Below are 6281 nucleotides of genomic sequence, written 5' to 3'. Positions count from 1 at the left end.
AATGCCTTGGGGCCTATTAATGGATACTTAAAATACATAGTACTATTCTGTCTGTTTCTACAGATGTCTCGCGTACAAACCTTTCTTTGTACCTGCTTATGTGCCAGATACGATGAGGAGCGACTTGCAAATTTTCAGTCTTCAGCATTGAAATCTGTGGTAGGACAGTGGATTTAGATTTTCCTAACAAAGGCGGAGGGGAAGGGGTTTGAACTGTGTGTGTGCTGCAGGATAAAAAATATACATACAAAATGGCAGGGAGACCCATCCTAACAACTGGCAATGGTTGTGTTATCCCTAGTCTATTCATCTGGTATATATTGTAGCGTAATTCTTTGAGGAGAACTCAAAGCTAACAGCAGAAATGTTTAGATTTTCAAGCTGTTTTGAGTGTTAAACATATTAGATATCTGAGGAGACATTAGTTTGTGGCCTGATATTTATTATCACAAATGAAGGCACACACCCAAAATATCAAGTGGCAAAACCACAGAAGTTTGACATATGGTTATCCCGGCTTCTGAGGGCTAGACATCTGTGGAGCTGTTCAGTGAGAGCTGGCATCTCATTAGTGCAACACAAAAATATACTACAATGAATTTTGAGTCTACAAAGCAGCATAATACATAACCTGGCATTGCTTTCTTTCTACAGAGTTTAGTTACTTTGTGTGAAAAAATAATATCTGCACCCTTAAATCTGCAGTCACTCTCTGGTTTGCTATCACCATCCCTGCCCGAGATCAAAGTTTTTGAAAATAATCTAGTTTTTTCACAGGAACTACAACATCCCAAGATGATTTTTGAAGTTTTTTATATACTTCAGAACAATTTTAGAATACTTGGGTGTTTGTGATTTTATTTGTGCATTTTTGATGTCATGTTTTGATTAAAACACTGAAGTATTACCTGTGTATTTAAGAAAAACATGGAATATATCAATATTGCTAAAAATATCTTGAGCTTCCATTTCATCTAAAGTGCATAGTGGAACTTTTTGCCTGTAAGTGGAGCACATTTCTTGCCTTTTAAGACAAGTAATACTCAGATTTGTATGTATATTGAATAGGTTTTTAATTTTGATACTGTGTCTTGCCTTTGCCATGTCATTTGGTTGTGCCATATGCAGAGAAGCTCCTAGAATAACTTAAATTGGTTAACTACCTCTGAAAAAGAAACAAGGTCAGGACAGTTATGGCAGGTGGGAGCGGTATATTTTAACTCTAGCCACTGGGCAGCTGATTGATTTCACAAGTTTTGTTGACTAGCAATTCAAAAGAAGAGCAAAACCCTCTTTGGCCCAGACACCTTCAGTCTCCTCTCTCAGCTGTGGGATTAGCTGTCCTGCCCGCTTTCAGGAGCGTTCCTCCTCCTTGATAGCTACTGAGAACAACCTCCAGTGGCTTTTCCTCGCTGTCGGAGTACTCGGTATGTTCTGCCTGCTCCCATGAATATCTCTGCTTAAGCAAAGCTGTGCTGCTGCCCTTCATTCCAGAGAGCATGAATCATCTCAACTTTGTATATTTCTGTACCTATCTATATAAAGCCAATAAGGATGGGGTGGTTCCAGTTTTGTTAGGCTTCAAGCCAACTCCAGAGTATGTAGAGTTTAATATTCTATGGATTGCATGTAAAGCAACAAAGCTTTGTTTAATAAGAGAAGGCACAGGGTCAGTTCTTCCCCATGTCTCTTACCCTCTGGTCTAATTTCACATTAATTGTGCTAACTTTTTTCAGCAAAGGAAAGCATGAGTTGGGATATGAATAAGAAAAGAAATAAGCACAACAAACAACCCCAAAAAACTATCTTCTCCCTGCTTTTCTTCAGCCTGCTCTTAGGGAAACGCTTTGGGAGTGGTGGTAGAATGTCCTTGTGCCTGATGCTACTGCACCACAGCATCTTCCCTGCTAAAAAGAGGGAGGGGAGAGCTCCTGTTCTGCAGCTGTGAGGCAGGTTCTCCTGGGCTCACGAGCACAGCAGAACAAAAGAGCTGGAAGCTGCTTCCTGCTGGAGACAGGGCTTTTTTTTTTGGTGTGTGTTTTGTTGTAAAGAGAGAAATGAATTGTTTGGAGGCCATAAAAGTGTTTTGACTATGTGATGCTTCCAGAAGAAGGTGGTCTGTAAAGCTGCATCTGTTCAGAGCTGGCTCAGTAGCTGTCTCCAGGGAGGAAGGCAGAAGTCATCTGGCACACAACGCTCTGCACAACTTCAAATGACAAACTCATCGTTCTTACGAAATGAGTCCTGGCATAGTTAATATCCACACAGAGCAGTCATCAATGTTGTTCACTTCCAATCCCTGCAAATTGCTCAATGATTTCTTCAAGACTTGCTGAAGTAAGGAGTAAGAGGGCCAGGAGAAGGCTTGAGGTAATTAGGACTATTAGGATCTTGCTAAGCAGATAGGATCCTGGCGCTATAATGAGATGTTAAACTTAGACACTAGAACCTCGGTGGCAGACACTGGAGACTGGACTAATTCTTGGTTAACAGATGGTGGAAGACTCTTTATTTACTGGTGTTCTAAAGCTGTGGGTTTTAACCTCTTGTCAGCGTGTAAATCTCAAAGGTTTCATCTCTGTAGGTGGTTTAGGAGATAAGGGCTTTTCCTTAATTATTCTTTTCAGGACTGATAGGGGGTGGCTGATATTTCTTGGACAAAGCATTTTTGTCTTCAAATGCATCTTTTTAATTGCTATTCTTTCTTACTGGGTACGTTGGAATAAAACTCCAACCCATCTGTATAGCTTCAACACCAGAGATGCTTGTGCTTGTGTAGTGCTTCATCCTTTGGAACGATTTCTTTTTGTTAAATCATGGGTTTAATTGGTTGGATATCAAATTGTAAAATTAATTAGGACACTTTCATCAAGCCTTCAGGTGTGACCCCATGAGCACAAATGGCTTCCAAGAGGCACTTTGGAAAGGGCATTTTAGGATTAGTCATAAAAAAGCATTATTTCTTCATGGTGCCTCAGTTGTTTCAATAGCCCATTCTCTCATACCAGTAAGTGAACCTTTTGAGCATTATTTTGCAACACTTCCTCAGTGTTTCTTAATTCTGTTTTCAGTGTGTGTGGTGGTAATTGTGAACTGCCAACCAGGATCAGACTTGCATTGGGGTTTGATACCACTAGGATTTCTTACAGGCATATATGTCCCCAAAAGTAGCTAAATAGTTAATAGAAATAGTTCATTTAAGAGATACACTTATCAAAACTTAACATGTCATTTCAAAATGGTTAAATATACAACCTGCTGATGTTATGTACTAATCAGATCTTTAAATCATGTGTACGACAGGCATGTGTCAGTAGTAGAAGGTAACAGAAGGATGTTTGCTGTAGTTCTAAAACCTGTTTGAAGTACTTAAGGATTCCACTAGCCCTTTATGAGCCCTTTATAAACACATTATGAATGTAATCTTGGAGATTGTGACCGAGAGCCCATGGCTATTCGGTCGCTTCTGTTGCTTTGAACTTTGTTTTTGTATCCCGGTGAAGAAGGACGTTCCCATTATTGTTCAGAACAGAAATACATACAAGTGTTGCTTGATCCGAGCAAAATGGTAGCGAGTAGCTTTCTTGATTGTGTGGGTGTTTGCATTGACTGTCGGGTTGTGTGTGGTTTATCTACAGAGGATTTGCTTTGCTTTTCAAGGGACCCATAAATTGCAGGGCTTGTGGGCAATGCTGTGTTACTAGAGTAGGAAGTTGTGGGTAGAAATGCAGGTATCGACAGTCCTGGTCTTCATTCCCAGCCCTGCCAATGGCAGAGATTCCTTGGAGTATGGTCTTGAGGCAGCCTCATCCTTAGGGTACCCTGTGTCTAGGGAGAGGTACCCGTCTGCATCCCCTTCAGGAAGGGTGCCTGACTTCAGGCGTCCGAACGAAAGCTGTTAGCAGAGGGCTGAGTACCTGAGCTTACTGCTTTTGGTAATTGAGACTTTGACATATCTACCCATAACATCCATACAGTCAGCACCTCCCAGTGCTCCTTGGAGACGAGGGGCGATCAGAACCACGTTGTTCGCCTTTCCACCATGGTGTAGGTCTGCTTCCTCTGTTGTAATCCCAGTGAGCTGCAAAAGAGTTTAAGGTTGGTAAGTAAAGGATGTCACACAGCTACCTGTTGGTAACAGTAGTGTAGGTTTGTATATAGTTGGTTTTTAGGCGAGTGAGATACTGGATGGTATCTGTTGAAATCTTATGTGCTTATGAAAGAAAAATATTTTGTTACTGAGAAAAGGCTTCAGAGAATTTTCAAGTGGGTGTCACTTCATGATAATAGAAAAAGACTGGAAAAAAAAAATTTTCAGAACCTTCAGGCAAGATCCTCAATTTGAGGGCTCGTTGCTCTGACAAAACAATGTATTAGACTTAAATATAAATACACTTCCAGTAAGAACATCGAGCAAACAAATCCAGCTTGAAGGGATGAAATATTGACATTCGTTCTTGTGGACTGTGAGCAAAGGGACGGTCGGGCCTCACAAGATGTGGAACCCCTTTCTGACGTGGTGCCAGCGCATTCAGTGCGTCAGATCAGGACTGCTGGTGCCACTGCTCTTCTCTCCATCTGCTATGTTTTGCCCTTTTAACTGATGGAACATTCCTTTTAAATTTTGGTGTTATTACCTAGAGTTAAAGCAGAAGTGAAATACATCGGGTTTTTTTTTAAAGACGACTGTTCAGGTAAGAAGGAAAGTTAATTACCTGTGTGTCTTTCTATAATGTCAATATTGTGCTTACAAGAGACCGTTGTCTACAGTTCTCATTCCCTTCCGTTGCTGCCAAAGCATGTTGCTGGACCATCTGCCTTGTGATGAATTAACTTCATTTACTTCCTTAAGAGGCTGGAGTGGCGGGTCTGTGGACTCAGGTCCTTTATCTGAGATGGTGCTGGGTCTGACATCCGCACTGGCAGCCAGCGCGTAAGCTTTTCTAAGCTCTGACTTAGCTGCTAAGGAGGCAGATGCTCAAACAACGCTCACATTTGTAAGAGTAGCCGTTTCAGCTGTCAGTGTCCATGATGGAGAAGCTTAGAAGCTGATGTCCAGCAGACAGGTTGGGCTTTGATATGTTTAATGAAGATAGTTCTCCCATTCTTGGTATCTTGTTCTTAAATGTTGTTTGCACAATGCCTTTCTCCTACTTTTCTAGAAAATGCAGAACTCTTTAAATTTGTGGAAAGACTGTGATTCTTTTGATCTTCCTTATGCTTGTAAACATCTTTGTCCTTAACCCATGGCCTGACTTGGATGACGGGGAGGTGCTCGCAGGTGGTCCTCCCGGAGAACACATCACTGAGCAGACTCCCAGTGCAAACCACTGGCCTGGGGGGGTTCGTGTGTGCTGCTGGAGTTGCAAAAAGGGATGTTCGAAAAATTCTTCACCGTGGGGTGCAGCTGGACAAGGCACTGCGCTCAGCCCCATTGTGGGCTTGGCAGATGTGCAGGTGGGACTGCTCCTCAGCTTCTTGGGGGCAGCCTGGACCTGAGCTGGCGCCTCTGGCATAAATCAGGAAAGCACAGAGAATCTCTGGGTACAGGGCTTGAAAGCCCTGCTGCTGGGAAAGCTGAGCAGTTGTGTACATTTTTAGCAGAGCCCAGCTAAAAACCAGAAGAGTAGGTGTCTTTAACTGCAGTCCTGGCTAAAAGACTGTTGATCGAGGAGAGGTAGACATTGTCTTGCCATATGGGTGACCTCTTCTAGGTTATTTTGGAGCCGGATCTAGATGTGGCTGAAAATTGTCACTATCACAGAAATGGATCTTTCTGTTCTATTTCTAGATTGAGTCACCGAGCTCAAACCATCTGGCTGGCAGGGTGTAGTTTCACCAGCCATTCAAGAGCGCTGCTTTCATTGACCTCAGTAGCCAGGCTTAGAAAACGGGTTTAAAAATACATAAGGCTGAGGGGCAACACTGAAGACCTTCCCCAGAGCTGGTTTGTTGAGTGCAGCACAAACGCTCGGTATTGCATGAGTTTTGATTTGTTTTCTCCTGAGGTAGTATGAAACAATGCATTGCTTTCTCTAAACTCTGTAGGATCATCTTGAACATGTGCTGCTTAAAAACCGTTAGGGAAAAACATTTCTGAAGCTGCATTAGCTTAGCATAACTTTTCTTTTGGGCAGACTGCACAGACAGCTTGTGAAGACAGGACTCCAGAGCCAGGGCTTTTTGGTTTTTGTAGCTGCAGAATATGGCTTAAAATATGGCATTACTGGCTGGCCCCTTTTTGAAGTTGCTGCCAATTAATCTTGCTATATATGTAATCT

This window comes from Falco biarmicus, chromosome 12, assembly GCF_023638135.1.
Source record: "Falco biarmicus isolate bFalBia1 chromosome 12, bFalBia1.pri, whole genome shotgun sequence".
Classification (NCBI taxonomy): domain Eukaryota; kingdom Metazoa; phylum Chordata; class Aves; order Falconiformes; family Falconidae; genus Falco; species Falco biarmicus.
This window is presented reverse-complemented; position numbering follows the sequence as displayed.